Genomic DNA, 19,732 nt, shown 5'->3' on the forward strand with positions numbered 1-19,732 from the left:
TTGGAAAGAGGATATTCCTAGCTTTCTAATGATATCAGGATTGTTGTTGTACTCTAAATATTAAACAAAATATGTCACATTATATAATGACTCACCAAGTCATCATTTTGAGAAAAAGGCCTTCAAAGTTTTCTCTTCTCTGGAATCCATCGATCTGATTGATTATTAGCGGAGCAAATTATCAAAATACTAGGGAGGGAAGATATTTTCGTTTGGATTACTTGCCTCAGGGAAGCTCGCGAGTGTGTGTGTGTAAACGTGTGCGTGTGTGTGTGTATACGTGTGTGTGTGTTTGTGTAATTTTGTGTTTGTGTGTGTTGCGTTTGTTTCCCGGGGAAAACCCTCACGAGAAACACCGGCTGTTGTTATGCCTGCTGTTACGTTAGATTACTCCGTTCTCCGCTTGTAATTATGCAGTTTAATATTCTGAAAGCCAAAACTTTGTTTAATTGAAATCAGATGAAAACAAACTGTAACGGACCCTGCCGTGTTATCTATGATTACTATACGCCTTACGTTCATAATTTCAGCCGGAGGGAGGGGGGGCGGCGCTGCGGAAGAGCAGATTGCGAGTAAGAGGTGCCTGTCATCTTCCCTTTAAAAGCTTCAAAAATGTATTTATCGTGTGATTTTGGAAATAAAATGTACATATTCTGAAAGCCAAGACTTTGTTTGTTTAAAATCAAACAAAACACCCGAACGTAAAAAAGTGTTTTACGCAAATCCACGTTTATTTGGAAATTAGCCGTTGCGACTTCCGACTGATTTCGATAGAGCGGGTCACATATATTAACGACAATTTTGGATCGAATGGCAAACGCGACCCACCATCGGAGGGCCACCCCCAGCTGAATCCTGGCCACCCTATTGGCCATCCCAAACACCCTCACCACGGGGGCCCAAACTATTTTAGAACATTAAGAAAAAAATGTTTCGTAACCTTTCATCATTCATCAATAATTAACATTAATACTAGCACGTTATATTGATAATGTACTCACTAAACCTACAATTCGTTTAACTTATTTTCTTCCAAAAGTTCATCATCCAAAGCCTCTGTACACCCCCTTCTATTTACATTTAATGGTTTGGTCCTGCTTCCAAACGCGGTGCAGCACCGCCGGCACTTTCTAGCAGAGAGTGAGAGCATGTTAGGAGCAGGGATGCTAGTACTTACATGTGTACCATGTCTCAACGACTCAGAAAGTCAGGCTTTCAAAAGAGAAAAGAAAGGAAAGAAACACATGAGAGAGGGACTTAAGGGCGACAGTATGTCACCCAGATTTTCAAAGAAAAGGTGGGTGTGGTCTATGAGTGGTGGAAATGTTTCTGTTACCTACGCGTAGTCCATTGTAAATAATAATTGTTATGTTTTTTTTTTTAGTAAGCTGACATTAAGTAGGCCTAATGTTAATATCTATACAGGTTTTTAATTTCACTCCTCTTTTAGCTGACATTTAGTAAATGCAGGTACATTTTTAGCAGCTATTCATACTAAATCAGTAGTCCCTCCCCCTGGTGCCAGGACCAACAGATCCATCTCTAGACTTAGCAGCCCTGTCCCCCCATAAGTGTTATATTTTCACAGCTCAGAGTCAGTAAACATTGTGCAGTTAGTTTTAGACTACAAGATAGATGCAAGCCTGTACAGGTAGAGTTATTTAAAGCATAAATAAGTGGTTTGGGTTCTGGAGGTGTGGTTGCAGCAATTGTGCTTGGTTGCCGTGGCCTGGGCCTGGTGGTGGGGCCCAATGTGATATATTTCCATGGGGCCCAAAATCCCTGGCGTGTATGGCCAGAGGGCAGGACCTATAACAAATTTACTACCCAATAGCATTGTGAGGCTGAACAAAAGGACCTTTTGTCTATGTAAATGTAGTCTTTTAAAAAAAATAAACATTTACTGACTTCTTTAGGATAGCTTCAAGTACAACCGGAGGCCTTACAGGGTTATGGGCTATTGTTTATTGTTATTTACTTTAAGATATTTATTCTTAACCTATCATTCAATTTAAAAAACTCTTATTTAAATGATGTGTGTGTGTCTCTGTATTCCTGATGATACACTGAGAGAATGAGCTCATAGGGCTGCTGATCATCATAAGCTAAACAGTCTGTATATTGCATTACATTTGTATAATGTAAGCTTTGTTGCGGGAATATGAAAAAAAATGTTAGATATACTGAATATTATTTGATCTATTCTACCACTTAATCCCAAATAATGTAGAGGTGTGTTGTAGGTACCTTAAATAACTCCTTCTTTTCTAGTGAGATGTATTTTTATTTTCATATAATAGTGATTTCAAGGCCACCCCAAAGTGATCACTGGTTCCATCCTGGCCACCCGACTGAAAATGTCCTGGCTCCGCCACTGGGCGTGCTGCGTTGGGGTCGGGGACTTCCCCAACTCTGGGTGTCTCTTCCTTCCCGGGCCGGCCGATATGAAGCGTGACCAAGACGCACCGTCTGACTCAGGGGTCCCACCACGGGTCCCGCAGCGGGGTGGAGGTTCCCGGCTGGAACCTCCCCACCACCGCCGCGGTGCACCCGGCAAACACGGTTGTTTCTCGAACCCTCCACTGCTGTCTAGCGGGTGTAACTAAAATACAAGATGTCATTATTTATATATATAAATATATCTATATCGATATAATAAGTGTCAGTGCGATTTTATTTTGTATTTGCGTGCATTTCCTGTTTGGAAAATGGTGCTGTAGGCTACTGAGAGCAGTAAACAATACATTGTAAGGTGTCCCTATTGATATATATATATATATATATATATATATATATATATATATATATATATATATATATATATATATATATATATATATATATTGATATATATATATATATATATTGATATATATATATATAAATTGATATATATATATATATATATATATATATACATATACATATGTATATAATAAGTGTCAGTACGATTTTTTGTATTTCCGTGCTTTTCCTGTTCGGAAAAGTGGCGCTGTACTGATAGTGGCGATTTTATTTTGTAATTCTTAGCGTGCACTTCCTGTCCTGAGAGTGGAGGTGTTCTCAGAATGGAGGTGTACTGAGACTGGCGCCTGAAGGCAGGCTCCCATGGAGACTTCAGCCGGCGGCCAAGTTGCACGTACGAACTGCGCATGCGTGAGTGGCAATAACTCTCCTTACCAGCAGGCGGCAGTAGTGTGTATTCGTCATTCAAAAGAGGCAACAACCGGAAGACAGAAAGCGTGATACACCGAGAGAAGAAGAACAGGCTGCGTGATATAAACAAACAACAAATAGCGTGTGCGTTCCATTTTCACTCTACAGCGAGAAGCTCATGGGGCTTTCCCGAACCTGTGTCAAGAGCTGGAGTTAAATGAAATCTCAGATTTGCCTTCTTAATAGTTTGTTTGTGTCCCTCACTTACGTTTAGCTTGTCATGCACTGATTCGCTAAGCTGAACAGCCAAGAGTGATTTCTTTGGCCGACGGCCTTTAGCCGAATCGACGGTGGAAGGTGTCGGCACGGCCGAAAAGACACGACGGTGCGGGACACACCAGACACACCAATCTGAGTAGGGCGACACAATGCTCATCGACGGCCCGACATCTATCGACGGCCGAAATCGGCTTGGTGTGTAAGGGACTTAAATAGTGTTCGTCTTACTACCCTGTCTGAATTAATCTATAGATATAAAACTAATCTGCATTTAAACATAACATTTCCGGGGAAACTACTGACTTGACGTTAGTAACTATCTGGGGAAGTTGTGAGGTGCTATGTTTTTGTTTTGTTTTTTGTTTTACCCTTTTCACCTGCAATGCCTTGGTAACTGCATGCAAATGTGAGCATTTTAATTAGGCCTAGTAAACGCCTAATTTTCATATCAATGTGGCGATTGTGATGACGTTATTAGATACACATTTTATTGTATTCACCGGTAGTTTCTCCCCTTAAGTAGGCCTAAAGTACATTAGCCTGTATGCCCATGATAAATTGCCTTAGCTAAACCTTGAACTAACTTATCCATTAGCTAGTACCCTAGTAGTTAACTATATTTGTTTTTGTCTTTTGGCTAATTAGCTGTAAACTCGAGGCACTGGCAGTTTAGTCATCTGTTCATCTCCACTCAACTTCAAACAAGCCAAGAAAAGCCGGCATAACGTGGGACTGTAAGGTGGGAGGTGCTGCTACCTGTCTGTCTGAAGTGACTGCCGATGTGGAGGGAGGGAGGAATGGTAGAGAGAGCATCGAAACGTGGAGGGAGGGAGGAATGGTAGAGAGAGCAACGAAACTTCACAGTCTAATCTCCTGACCTGATATTTTTTATTTTTTATTCAATCAATATATTTTTGGAAAGGGAAACTGCGCAAACAGCAGTAGACATATATTCATTTATTGGAGGGAAAAAAAAGCACCCCATGAAAAGGGCACTTTCTCTGGAGGGAGAAGAAGGGCAGGGGCTCAAGCCCACTTTGATGTCTATGAGTGCACGTGCCTGGTTGTTCCGCTAACTTACCAAACCAAGCGCCTCTCCCAGTGATCCTCCACTCTCAACCTCCTTCTTAGTCAGTCTATTACATGGCAGCTCATGTTCCAACACATGTTCCTCGGCTTTCTACATTTCACTGTATTTCACACTGGCTTACGCCGGCTATAATCGCTTGACGCTAACAGTCTGCCTCACATTGAGCAGGTCCATACAAAATAATACTTCTCTCTTGGTTTGTGTAATTGGTTCAAATAACCATGTGTAAAATATAGATATAGACACTTTCATCTAATGCTGGAGAGTGAAGGAAAAGAATCCTCCTCTAGTTGAGATTGAGGAGAAGCTAACGTCCCATTTAGCATGAAAGCTAACAGCATCAAAACACTGCCACCCAATGCAGTTTGGTTTTCGTGCTCACCACTCCACTGAGACAGCTAACTGTGTCTTTGTGGAAAAGGTTCAATGTATGTTGGACACAAGCCCATATGTAGGTGCTTTCTTCCTTGATCTGAGGAAGGCATTTAACACAGTTGACCAAGTGCTCCTTACAAAGCTGACTAATTTCAATTTTTCTGCAGTTTCTATACATTGGTTTAAGTCTTACTTATCTAACAGAAAACAGTGTGTTTTGGTCAGCGGTGCCAAATCCCCCTACCTTGTGAACCCTGTTGGGGTTCCACAAGGTTCCACTCTTGGACCGTTATTGTTTTCTCTGTACATTAATGAATTGCCTAATGTATCTCCTGAGTTGAATGTGCAAATGTATGCAGATGATGCGGTCATCTTTGTACACGGGAATAACACTGAAATGATCTAAGGTTGTCCCTCAAAAGCTTTGGACAAGGTTCAACACTGGCTGAACAACATTTGCTTACAGTTAAACGTAAAAAAACAACAGTATGCATGATGTTCAGTAAACGACCAGTCACAATCGAAGGATCCAATGTGTTTTTAAACGGAGCAGAAATATAGTCTACCAGTTCAAGTATCTTGGATTCATATTGGACTCGAACTTGACTTTTAAGAAACATATTAAGAAATTATCCAATACCATTAAATTCAACTTCAAACAAATTAGACCTTTCTTAACTGTCAATGCTGCAAAGTCATACCTCCACTGTATGATTCTATCCCACATTGAATACTGTTTCATAAACTGGTCGTTTGCTTGTGCCACAAACCTGAAACCCATAGAACAGCTGTACAAGAGAGCTATCAAGGTGTTTGACAGTGTTTTGACATTCATCCAAAAAAAAAACACTGGACGCTGCACTAGGTCAGAAACCAGAGGAGACTGTAGTCCACCGTAGGCGGACAACTTTCGGTCAAAATTTACTCTCCATTAAAGGCAGCTCATTCTGGAATAACCTCCCAACTGAGATACGGGATTGTCCCAATTTGAACAGTTTTAAAGGACAACTCAAAGAATGGTTGAGAAACAAACATGCAATCACCGCTAAATGCACTTTAACACAGGGGTATCTTCTCTTGCACATTATGTCGTTGCTGCTATATTGTACTGCCATGTTGTACATACTTGTATATGCTGCTCTTGCTCCTTTGCACTTTTTGCATATCATGTATTTTGTTTTTGCTATGTTTGTAAAATGTAAACTTCTTAAATGTTTTATGTGAGGGACTGTGGATGGAAATTAGCTCAAAGCTAAATCTGGCACTGTTACGCTTGACACATATTTTATGTTCATCACTGTGCATTGTCCCTGCCAAATAAACGATTAAATGAAACACAAACATGGCTAAAAGGAAAAATAGCTTAGTACAACTGGTGACAGTGAGATAAAAAACAACCCCTAAATATTTTAGCGTGTTTTCAAGCATGACTGGCAGCGCTACGAAAGCAAGTATGCTAACAGGGATGTAGCTTGGATTTAGCTCCCTCCTCCCTCACCTTCATCTTCCCCTATTCCAGTACTACCACTTGCCTGCAGCCCCCGCATATAGATGGAAAGTGACACTTTGATTGTGTGTGGGGCCTGGCCACGCTCAGATGAGGTTGTCACTTCTGCCTAGCCTGATTGCCACATTCGGCGGGTAAGGCGGCGAGGAGTTGAATTGAGGGAGAAAAGGTCAGGAGCCAGTGGTCATCTGCTCTCCCTCTCTCTCCCCCAAATGACTTGTCCTCCAGGAGGGGAATGAAAACAGACAGGGCCGGCCCGGCACCTGGAGCCTGGGAGGGCCGGCCAACCACCCAGAGAGGATTGAGAATCTGAAATATAAAGAAGGAGAGAGAGGAGCTGGTAAAGGTGTCAAACTCAAGCTACTGTAGGTCCCAAAGATAAAAGTTGAGCATCTCAATGCAAGATGGAGGTTTCATATCCGCTGTGTGCCCGTGACAGAAGCTCAGCTGCGAATCATAATCTATGGTGAGAAAATGTATCTATGTGTTTTTATACCCGTTAAAGAAAATATAAGATACACATTTACATTAGTAAGGCACACATATAAGACACTCTGGAAAATACTTGGTTAAAAACGTGATTCTGTCTCTATAGGTGCGTTTGTAATAGTCCCTCGCTGCGGACCTTGGCACAAATTGAACCCTTCATAAACTCGGGGCACTGATGGAATGAAAAATGTGGTTATTCAGCATGTAATATGTGCACGCTAGCAGCAGGACACGAGGTGAAGTGAATGTGTTAAAATACTTTTTGGGCGTACTATGTAATACAACGCTAATCTAGCCAATTAGCTAGCTAGGCCCTCCTAACGTTAGCTTTAGCCAGGGGCGGACTGGCCATTGGGAATACCGGGAGTTTTCCCGGTGGGCCGGTGCTGTACGCCCCACTTCTATCTATCAGATAGTTTCACTTTCACACATCAGGCCCATAGCAGCTGTCACTGCGCAGTGAACGATCAGGAGTGAGTGACTGAGAGACCTAGTTGGCAGTTGCTTACAGATGGATAAACAAGCTCCAAAGCGTAAAGGCGTTTTTGTATAGTTTGTGTATACAGGAGTATACAGTATTGTAGCGAGCCCTGGGTTCAGAGGGAGGGGCTTGCATAGGGGAGGGGGGGCTGGCTGGCAGGGAAACAGGGTTCAGGGGGAGTGGCTGTACCCGTAGGATAGAAAAGGGGGAAGTGACGTCTGACTCAGAGTTCGCGCGGCTGTGGAGAAGAACGTGTTGCCCACATTCTGCTACTGAGTTTAGGCTAGTTAGCTAGCAGGTTTATTGTTTTGGGTGCAGTCACTTTCGCCCCCACTTGCTGTTCAAATAAATGTTGGAAGAAAAAGTAAATCTGTTCATATGGGTGTTGAGAGATATATCCATAGATTTAGTCCCTAATTTTGCTCTCAAAGTGCACCAGATTGATGCATTTAACTTCAACATTTAAAAAAAAAACTCTTCCCGGGGGAGCATGCCTCCGGACCCCCCTAGAGGATGTGAGGTCCACCACCTGCCCACACCCACTGTTCAATTATCTCACCCACATTGAGGATGCTTCCTAAGTCCATGTTAAATTCCATTCGCCAAGTCAGGCAAATTGGGTCCAAATGTTATTGCATCAATGATCTGTTAACATTACAATGAATAAATATATGCTGTAACTATTTTGCTCTATTTAACTCAAGGGCTCAGGTAATGTGATTACTATATGAATAATGGTCCAAAATAACATTAAATGCATAGGGTTTTTTGTTAAGTAACATACTTTCGTCGCCGGCCGGCTGATACATGCCGCGCATTAAGTGGGTTCTGTCAATTAATCCCCGGGCCACTTTTTCCTCCTAGTCCGCCCCTGCCTTTTGACTGGGGGTGATAGTTGAGCACGCTCACGTACTGTGGAGCGCATATAGCTTAGCAGACTCTTCAGGGCAGGGAAGGCTACTCAGTACTCAGTCTACTGTCCCGCAGCTGCTGCCTCTCTGTTGGACTCCGGTACTGCACATTACTCACGAGACGTTGTAAAAAAAAAGATGAGTAGGGGGCGAACGCAATAACCACTCCGCCTACGCCACAGTCACCCCCGCTGTGCGGGACCGGATGAGAATGTCTGGCGGGCCCGATGTGGCCTGGTCACTGGTCTACAGGCTCTCATGTCTCATGATTATCATTTTAAATCCTCACTAATAAGCAAGAGGCAGTACATTTTTTTTGATCATACAAATCCCAAGGAGCATTCACCTTTCATGCATTTAAGTGTAGCTGTTCTTTATTTTAGGTAGGAATAGACTCCACTGTAAGAAAGTTCTAGACTTGTAGTCAGCCGGTTCTGGCTAAAGAGGCTTACAACTACCAGGAAGTATCCCTACAATGGCTGAAAGGAAAAACTAAGACAGCTTATCACATGGAATACACCCAATAAATGATTACGGAGATCAACAAGACACTCACATCTCTTTCACTGCCCTAATCTTGATGAGACAAGCCCTGAGCTGATGACAATGTTGATATGGTTATGTCATGTGTCTAATACAAATACACTAGAACTGAACATCAATCAAGTCTAAGTTAGTGACGGAAAGTGTTTCTGAGATTAGTATAGATGTTTAGTGACTTAAAATAACACCAGTCATGCATGCTTTATTTTGTGATTTGTGGTTATACATTTTCGCGTATCATTAAATAAATACATGTAATTTTTAGGGATGATGTTTTAAAGGCACAATGTAAAGGAAAATTACATTTGACAAGTTCTCATCATTTGACCCTCTGTTATTTGTCAAATTTAATTTGCTGTGCTTAATTCTAGAGACCCTCTTTTTTCTCAATTTGATGAGACATAAAAACAGCATCTTACATTGTTTGTTTCTCTCTCAGGTTCCTCATCAAGTCCTATTCTGTATCATGATCAGTTGTGGCTCAGAAAGTTCAGAGGGTATTTCCTCCGGTAAAATTACCAGTGAACGTAGCACATCCAAGGCTACACAAAATGGGCCTCATGAAGAATATCTGAAACATTTTTTTCTGAACACTTGGAAACCTTAACCCTTAGATGCACGAGTGACTGGACCCTACACTCTTCCATAAGTGGGTCAAAAAGGATCCGTATTAGAATAATATGTGTTTTCATGCCATTTTTGTCATTTTGGTTAAGAAAAATCACTTGTATAATATTTAGTATTATATTTTGGTCATTTGTGACCCTCTTATGGAAGCTTGGGGTAGAAATACAAAAACTACAATTTCTTAAAATGTAAATAAAAAATGTGAATGGCATGACATCCAAAACAAGTTTTTTGAGGAATAGCTGGAATATGAAATGATAAAACATTTTAATTACAAAGATACTTCAAGAAAACCACCTCACCGGTCAAAATAGACCCACTTATGTTAACACTTTACTCTTGACTAAAAGAAAATTAAGTGGGTACCAATTACAAAGTAATTAATTGTGGATACGGACACAAATAAGAGAACATTCTTATATTTCTTCCCAGCCAAATGTTTGTTGTATTCTAAAGGGCAAGACACACTTGATGAATACGTTAAAACTATTGCAACATTTAATGTTCAACAACCTTCTGAAGGCTTTTCGACATCGTACTGAGTTTGACTATCAAATAACTCTATTACAAGTTAATTTTTGCAAACATTTGTCAGTAGTCTATGATCGTCAGATGGTGTAATGTGTTTTCTTCTGAAACACGTTTTTTTTTGTGAAGACTTTTTTTTGCAGATTTGTATTAATACAAACCTCTAACATTTTTGCCATCGTATCGCTGTTCTGTCTAGGACATGAATACATTAAGATATGTATGCATGTCCTTAAAACCCTAACCCTTTGAGATTTTAATTCTTTACTCAAGTTTTACATTTTATGCTTCTAAGATTTAAAGGGACATATTGTGCTTTTAACCTCCCAACATACAGCTGCAGCAGATCATTTTCATTTTCATATCAGCTAACAATCAGAAACGACGACCTTTTATACTGAATGTATAATATAACGCTGATATGAAACATCTGCAACATTTTAAATGTAGAGCTAAGTTGTAACAGAGTGGTATTACATGTAAAATGTGTGTGTTCATCTATTTTTTCATCAGTAAAAGATGTCAAAATAGATGAACACTGCTGCTCAGAAGTTACTCTTCTCTTCACTTGGAGAGGATTTTTCTGTGCTCCGGCAGACATGCTGTCCTCTCCTGCTGCCATTAGGTGGCGCTGTGTGCCAGCTCCTCTCTCTGACACCATGATGATGTGCCTTGCATCATATACAGTATGACACAGCTGCCAGTTTCTGATGCAGAACTCTGGGTTTACAGTACAGCACTGCTAACAATTCAACTAAAATAGCATCTTATTGCCATCCGTTTTGCACCGGGGCAATTAACCTGCTAATAATACAATGAGCACAAGTCCCCCTCCACACATTCACACACACCCCAAGCACACACTCCCTCAGGCCATAGGAGAGCCATTGCATTAGACGATGCTAGCAAAGACAGTTTAACGTAATGAAGAATCAAGATAACGACTATTAAAGATGATTTGCAGTGTTCCAGTGCAGAGAGGAGCCAGGAAGAGACACCTGAGTCTGGCTTTTAACTTTTTATTCTTTCATCGTTGGCCGGTTCAAACATAGAGGCCCGTTTCCTTCTCAGACAGGAAGGACTTGATAAGTGGAGCAAGTAGATCCGCACAGTTTTGAAGCATGCAGTTTGTTTTTGGAGAAATGCTACATTACTGTAGATCAATAACCCATACTTTCCCAGCATGCATCTGAGGGTTGTTGATGCACCTTTGAGTCACTTCCACAATAGAAGAGACAAGAAGGACACAATTGTTTAAATATGAGTGGTTGTTGCACAGTGTTGACACATGTTAGAACCTCCTTTATTGGGATTCAAATTATTCATCTGCTATGGACTGACAAAATATTCCCATTTATACATTTACACACCATACAAAATATTTGTGAACAAATATTTGTGAAAAAACATGTAAAAACTTTAACTGAAATCTTAAGCTTTCATCAAATATTTTATTCAAAATATGTTATTAAAACCTAGAAATTCAGCCCACTTTTCTGCCACTGATTATGCAGTACGGGTGCTTACTGTAGTGATATGTAATTACTTAAAATATGTATGTATGTGTATACAGTATGATTATATATATGGTATATGTTCTTTTCCTTTTTTCTTTATATTCCCCTATAACTCTTTTTAATTATGTGTATTCTTAGTGTACAATATAAGTAATGCTTTATAAAAGAAAACATTCTAAATGTTTTATGCGCGCTGCTTAAATAACTCTCACGGTAGGCTACATGTTCATTAGTGCTGAGTCAGCCAAGCAAAATCTTCAACAATTTCTTAATTGTAAGATTATTTTCTTCTCTGTTTGAATGTCTTTGAGATTTAGACATTTCAAAGGACAAAAAAGCAACTTGACTGCCACCTTTGATGTAATTTATTCCCCGATTGATTTAATTTGATATGATGGCTGTAAAATGGAAACAGTAGTGTATGCACATTCTAAATATAAGATGCTTTGTGCAAAATGTCATGTTGTAAAAATATTGTGGATAAGGAAGTGACTGACTGTATAAAATTGTTCCTTAGCTTTAACTTTAAGAAATTGAGGCAACAACTTCCATGCAATTTTAGGAGTAGGCTGAACCTCTTCATTTTTTGAGTTGGGTGAACTTACTAATGTGGTTTACCTGTACTCAAACAACTATTACTTTCATTGAAACTTAAAAAAAGCGAGGCAACAATGTCCAAGCATTTTTAGGTAAAGGTAAAAATAAATAAGTAATGCTGTTGTTAAAACATGCTGCACTAGAAAAATACATTTGAAATTGAGTTGTATGGATTGCCCCATCCACATCCTTTTTACAGTTCGACCAAATGAACTTGACTTAAGGTATACTTTATGATTTATTCATGAATTCATGAATAAATCCCTAGCTTTCCTTTTTCCTCTTGGAAAAACCCTAAAGTTAGGATTATAAATAATAATATGATAAACATCACAATAATTCTTAATCATTCCTTATAAATAAAACCTCCAAAGCTCTGTGCATGACATTATGTATCTACCAAAGATCCAGACGTCAGTTCCAGCGGGTCGTGTGCTGAAGCTGTTGTGATGCAGGCCTCGTCTCATAGCCTTTACTAACCATCAAGCAACACAAGCATGAATGTAAAGAGCCAGCCGTCTGCAGACCTTACTCAATCTCCCAATATCTCAGCAAGCAGAAGACCAGATTGAATTTTTCTCCGGAGTCTCCCAGGATGCGGGCGGACGTCACTGGAGGATATTCCCTCCCCACGCCTCCTGCTGTGGCCCTATAGATGGACGCCTCAGATATCCCTCCCCAGACGGGAACGAAAGCGCGGGCCGTAAAGCAGCAACGCTCTGGATTCGCTTTCGATTTTACATCTAGTCAACAGTGGGAATTCGCAGATAAACAAAAGAAAGTCCATCTGGCATGAAACGCAGCATCCTCAGAGAGCAGGTTTTCTAGATTGGACTTCTTATAGCTGATCCTCAATATAGAGATAGTCACACAAAAGGAACAAAGCGCTCTGTGTTTGCTTCGACATTCTGTGATAATTTCAGAGCTAATTTCCCCCATTGTCATTTCAGCTACCACTGTGGCCCATATGTGTGTGTGTGTGTGTGTGTGTGTGTGTTTGTGTGCGTGCGAGTGTGCGTGTTCTGTAAACTGGATAGGAGAATAAATATTTACCATCTATTTTTTCCCCCTCCCTTCCCTCTTTCTCTCTCCACCATGCAAAATTCCAGCACTTTTTTTTTTTATCAGCGCTGGAGTTCAGCCATGGGCCTTTTTAATTTTCTGCTTTTGTGTTTTTAGCTGAGATTGACAGGCTGCTCTCTCCCTGGAGCATTGTTCTATTAATCTGTTTAATATGCTACAGAAACATTGGAGTGCCGGAACAGGCAGCCGGGTAATGGAAATCGCAGCAGGTAAAGGCGGGCTTGCATATCTGACGAATGGAGAAGCGCAATAGTCGCCAGCCACGGTAACAGTGTTTGAACCCCCCCCACACACACACCAACTCCTCACCTGATGACCTTGTATGGATAGACAGGAAGATGGACAGTCCCTCCACATATTGTCGTTCAACAGAAAATGGTTCTCCCCATCGTCACTTGCATCTCTCCACGTCCAGTTAAAAGCGAAGCACGCTGACTTCCATTGGCGCCGAGCGGCACAGGGGAAAAGTGAGGCATGTGCATTGAGAAGTGACCGCCAGCTGAGCGCTTTACATAGAAAATGGTAAGTAAATGCCAATGTATAATTGTGCTCCCCTCCAACCTTCTTTCTTCCTCCTCCCACCCCCCCTTCCTGCTGAGGCAATGAGTTGTGGTTTAATTAACTCTGCCTTAATGGGTGCACAGCAAGAGGGAGGTGGTGGTGGTGGTGGGGGGGGGAGCTCGGGGTCGTAGGTTTGTGGCATGCTGTGCTCGGCAACGGCACTGTCCCCGAGAGATAAGCCGTTCCTCAGAGAGCGCGGCCTGACATGGGGCTGGAGACAGTGGACACTGTGCTCAGACAATGGCCGTCCGGCTTGTAGGCTGGAGAGAGAAAAGACGGAGCTAATGACTCAAGAGCGAAATAAGTATGCACAGGAATTCATCCTCAGAGCCTTTTACAGTCTCCAGACAAGGTCTAACCTGGCTTTATCTCCACGTTGCACCGAGAGCCCAATACTCTGACTGAGGTTAAGCTTTTGATCTGGCCTGTTATCCCGGGCTTGCCTGCAGATGAAAAACAAAAGAGTCACAATGGATGTTCGACACTAAGAGCGAAGATCCACCGCTGGAAGGATTTCCCCTGAACTGACAGAGAAGACCTCAAAGGAAACAAAACCATGTTGGCTCTTAGGATAATTTATTCCTTCATTGCCAATCATACCCGGAAAAATAAGTCATATGATTGATTTCAAAGGAAGATGCTTAATTTCACAGAAGCTTGGAGTACACACTTTTAATTAGTTGAAACCCTAATACCCTCTTGTTGTCGTAAGTCCACGTCTAGTGGGATGCTGGTTATCTCCCCACCCCCCTGTCTTTACCTCACCCATGTAACCGTACCTCCGTATCCACCATTACCACAAAAAAAAAACTGTGTCAAAAAGAAATTAGGAGGCCTGATGAAAAGCGATTGGACGGGAAGTCGTGAAGCGGCAAAGGGGCCTCAGATCAAAGCAAGCCACCGGTAATTAGAATACATGCTGAAGAGAAGCAGACGTCTGCACAAATCAGGATTTTAGCTGGAAAATTACCTGTTGAGCTGTTCAAATAATAAATGTGAGCCCTGTCTTGAAGTGGGGAGGTTGAAAAGCAGAGCTCTGCAAAGTCAGGCTCACCGGTCGCCTCGCTTTCCCAAGGCGGCGCGAGGGAAAGAAATCATCTCACCTATTTTCGGCCTGCGTTTGTGGAACTCTTTCTTTACCTCCGCCCCTTCCCCGAAACACTGTTCATTTATGGCTTTACTCGCTTTTTTAGCACCTTTTGATGCTGTAAAAAATGAGGCTGTTCTGCCTTACACATTAGACTCACAGCTCTCCTCTTGAAATCATTGGTCGTGGATTACTTTTAGTAATGTTGAAAAGGAGCTACACGGGTCATCAATGCATCATTTAAAAAATAAACTGTGATCTTTTGCCTTACTTACAAATGTCTTGAACAGAACATTAGAATAATGCCATTCTCTATCGTAGACATTTCTGAAAATATATTGGTATAAGCGTGAAGCAACACCAAGACAACACGTGCTTATTAACCAGCATAATACATTATTGTGCTATTCCAAATTTGGAGGTTTAGTGACATTTGTAGCTAAAATGCTTATCAAATTTGACAACTCAACTTTAAACATACATTATGTTTAAAATGTTCCATTTATTTTATGGTAATATTAGCATGTTTGTAAATGTTTGCATTAAGATTGAACAAGTAATCTCTGAATGATACGTGGTAAAGAAAAATATCAGCTGACCAGGTCCATGTATGAAACACACAATGTTGTGGGTACCTGTGTGCATGTGTTTGTGTGTGTGTTTATTTGTGCATAGTGTTTGCGGTGGCAGTCTGAGACCCGGCATGCTGTAAATGTCACCCGTCATCAGGCGTTTGTGCAGCATGTGCCCTTGTAGGAAGGGGAAAGTGCCGATGTTGCAGATCCCCGCCTTTGATTTAGACACGAAAGGCAGAGCGGCAGCAAACGCACTGAAGCGTGAAGGTAAATTCCCATAATTCACAGCTGAAAGGTTAGCCAGTGGTGCGCTTTGCTCCTCCCTCATGTTAGTTGCTAACAAATGTCACCTGATTGAAATAAGCACAGTTATACATTGCGTGTGTGTGTGTGTGTGTGTGTGTGTGTGTGTGTGTGTGTGTGTGTGTGTGTGTGTGTGTGTGTGTGTGTGTGTGTGTGTGTGTGTGTGTGTGTGTGTGTGTGTGTGTGTGTGTGTGTGTGTGTCTGTGTGTCTGTGTGTGTGTGTCTGTGTGCTCTCAAACTGATATACTGTGTGTTGTCCGAGGCTCTCAGACGGAGTAAATGTGCATCAGCCAGTTGATGAACACTATAAGGGCAGAAACAGCCACAGAACAATACAATCTGCTTCCCAGTTCAGACAGTATTGTCCTTAAACATAAACACTCTCACACAAGGTGTCCACATTTCTCCGGGAGTCAGGTTCTTTGTAAGGGTAATGAGTTAGAAAAGTAATATTTCAGGAGGATTGCATCTGTTGTCCACATTAATCCATTTTTTCTTTTACAAATCAGCAGCCATCATCTGTCAATGCCATTTAGCAGCATTCATGCTATAGTATTGTGTTGGGGTTTTACACTTCACTTTCGGTGTCAAAATCTAGTTATTCGTAATGAAATAATTATAATTCATATTACTACAATTATTTATATAGGAAAATCATATATAGGGGTTGTCGAGAACTGGCACTAGAGTTAAAAAAGTTTGATAACCAAAGTACATACAAATGGTGAACAGAAGGAATTAATAAATATCCAAATATTGATTAGTTATTATAATCAATATAATGATTTATTCTATGAATTAGTATGACTTGACTTACATTAAATCCCTTCACTTAGGGCATCAGCTTGTATACAGCCAAATGACAGCCAGCTGGATCATGAAGTCTCATAAAATATTGTCATACAAGACTGAATTCGGGAAATCTGGTTAATAATGAAATTGACAAATATAAACAAAATTACAATATCAATAGCTAGTATTAGCGTAAAGATTACGGAATTCTTGTCTTGTAGAGGTTGGCAGAACTCCCTCTTGTACAACATTAAAGGTCCCATTTCATGGCCATTTCCACTGATCATAATTCCATTGTTGAGGTCTACTAGAATAGATTTATATTGTACAATTTTCCAAAATCACTTTGGTTTCTCATACAGCATCTCTGTAAACTACGTGTATTCACTGAATTTCACTCTCTGCCTTTAACGGCTCGTTGTAGCTCCAATAGCTCCAGCCCCCACCCTCCCCTGTCAGCACAGTGTGCTCTGATTGGTCGGAACGTTGTGAATCGCGCTGAGCTCCGTGGAGGTGTTGTTTCCTTGTTTACCAATACACAGCCAAACACAGCCAAACTCACCCTGAGCACACACAAAGTCACAGCCGAAGTAAAAACAATAAGTGTGGCTTGATATTGAGTAAGAAAAAAATTGATAAACGCTGTGAGAATGGGTCTGCAGAGAAAATTTCGCCGCGATCCCAACTGTCTGTTATCAGCCTGCAGCCAGGGAGGAGAGATCAGCAGAGCTGCATGCACTGAGTGTGTGTGTGAGGAAGTCCGTGGATTGGTCAATTTGGACCAATCAGCGGGGGCTTAACGTAACGGCTCCGTGGACGTAACGTAACGGCTCCACGGATTGGTCCATTTGGTTCCGGGTAACGCATGACATCATGAGTTACCCGGAAGAATCAATGGACAGTGACGTATCTCCAACGAGGCGTTTTGGGGAGGTATTTTCTGTGTTAGAGTTTTACTCGCTACAGGGTGTACTTTGAGGGTTTTGACTCTGCAGACCGTTGACATGCATAAAAACCTTCATAACACACAAGGGGACGGGTAGTAACCGGAAAAGCATGACATGGGACCTTTAATAAACATGTGACTCTACTGATGTAAAGAGGAGCCCCCGTTAATTGAGCTGTCTGGATTAATTTGCTACCATTAAAAAAGCTAGCTACAGTAGCTAGCTAGCTAGCTTACAGCGCAATTGTCACTTCTGAGGACCCGGTCACAGTTGTGTGCGATTTGAGACACTACATGGTAGAAATTCACACTGTGCAAGTGTTTACTGTGTACGACATGCCTTGTACTTATAGATGTATCCAAATTGTGTCCAGGAAGCTAACATATGCTAACAATCTCTCTCTGGGGATATGCCTCAACGCACCGATAAAGGCACCTCTGTTTTCCAATCTTCTGTTCCACTTATTGGCTTAAATGGCAGTAAACAAACTCAAGATTCTGAATGCCCCCTCTAAATGTGTATGTGAAACCACAGACATGTTCTGCAGCCTCTATGACTCACCATTTGTCTGTTTCTCTTATGTGTTATACACTAGAAGAGAAGATGCCTTTATTTAAAAGACAACGCTCCTTTAATAAACCTGGTCACCCCTCCATTCTCTCCTGGAGCTAAATGAATACCCCCACCCCCAACACACACACACACACACACACACACACACACACACACACACACACACACACACACACACACACACACACACACACACACACACACACACACACACACACACACACACACACACACACACACACACACACACACACACACACACACACACACACACACACACACACACACACACACACACACACACACACACACACACACACACACACACACACACACACACACACACACACACACACACACACACACGCTTGAAAATACAGAATACATTTTACATGATAGCCCCCTGGTTCATTACGGGCCGTGAGTTATTAGCTAATTTGCCGGGGTGAAATTTCTAACCACTATGAGTGAACTGAGGTGTCAAGAGTTCGCTAAATGTGGTGCATGGAATTTGATGTTTGATGGGCACCTACTGGTTAGGCGCATGTGTGTGAGGTTGGAGATATGCAGAAATGTTAAATGAACACAATGTATTTAGTTAAAGTGATATAAATCTTAGAGACTAGATCCATTCCTCATCATACTTTGTATCAACAGATTGAAACTAAAGAACAAGAAATAGTAGTAGGCCTATTAGAATATCTCTAACAAAACTAAATGGGAGTTTATCATCATGTTCTGGTTATAGTAACGTTAGGTTAATCCAAACACAGTCTGAACAAATGAGTCAGTCAGTTGGCTGTATCGATAGAAGTTTAAGGAGATTAGCGCCACCATTTGGGCAATTTTGTTAATTCTTCCATAAGCAGGTATAATTTTCCATGCTCTTTATACATGTGAAATTACATTCTATAATTTCTGCATGTTCAGCTCACCTGTTGCATAGAGATAAAGGCTCTCTGGGTAATTAAGTATTGTACAATTGCCGTGGCTTTTGTTTTAACACAACATGCCTTCCTACATTACTGTGGGCAAGAAAGTACATCAAATACAGAAACCTCATATTAGCAATGCTTATTTTTTGCATATTATTTAGTTGAAAATGTTGCATTGTATTGGGTGTCTGTTACAGTAGGGCCAATTGTGGTTTAATGTTCTGTCCAGCATCATTATTATATTAATATATCTCCAATCAGTATACTACCAACAGATTTAATTATCGAACTATTAAATGTCACAAACAAAAACAAACAGCTTACAAAGAAATAGAATAGGAGTTAAATGGATTTTGAACTTCATATCAGAGAAGTTCAGTAGAATTGGGTAGGGGCAGTAAGGATATGTCCTTACCAAAATACAGTGACAAATAAATTGTCCGAAGCAATACTTTTTTTCAATAAAGATGTTTCAATACAGCCACAAATTATTCAGAGCTTAAGATGAAAAAAATGGCAGAATTATATTTAACTGGGAATCTGGGATACTCAATGTGTCTTTCAGCCTACGTCAAAACCATGAAGAACTCAGAGATCCTTTGAATGAATCACAAGCTAATACAATCCAGGGGTTAATTAATAAATAATTATTTCATTAATGTGAAAAAGTCTAAGTTTATCAGCAACTCCCATTACTACATACTTCATAAGGACAGTCCCTAGGCTGGGGAGTTAAACTATTTGTATTTACAAGTTCTCATTTATTTTGCAGATAA

The 19,732-nt window shown here is 40.9% G+C and overlaps 1 long non-coding RNA gene across 1 annotated transcript in view; it reads right to left on the reverse strand.

The window, feature by feature from the left end:
• Positions 1-14,186, reverse strand: part of LOC307035976 — a 29,096-nt gene extending 14,910 nt beyond the window's left edge. The window contains exons 1-2 of the long non-coding RNA XR_013807253.1: positions 14,104-14,186; positions 13,493-14,004 (exon numbers count right to left, since the gene is read on the reverse strand). This is a non-coding gene — a long non-coding RNA (uncharacterized lncRNA). The remainder of the gene's footprint in view (positions 1-13,492; positions 14,005-14,103) is intronic.
• Positions 14,187-19,732: the final 5,546 nt, after the last annotated feature.

The sequence above is a fragment of the Notothenia rossii genome (genome assembly GCF_949606895.1).
Source record: "Notothenia rossii genome assembly, chromosome: 4".
Classification (NCBI taxonomy): domain Eukaryota; kingdom Metazoa; phylum Chordata; class Actinopteri; order Perciformes; family Nototheniidae; genus Notothenia; species Notothenia rossii.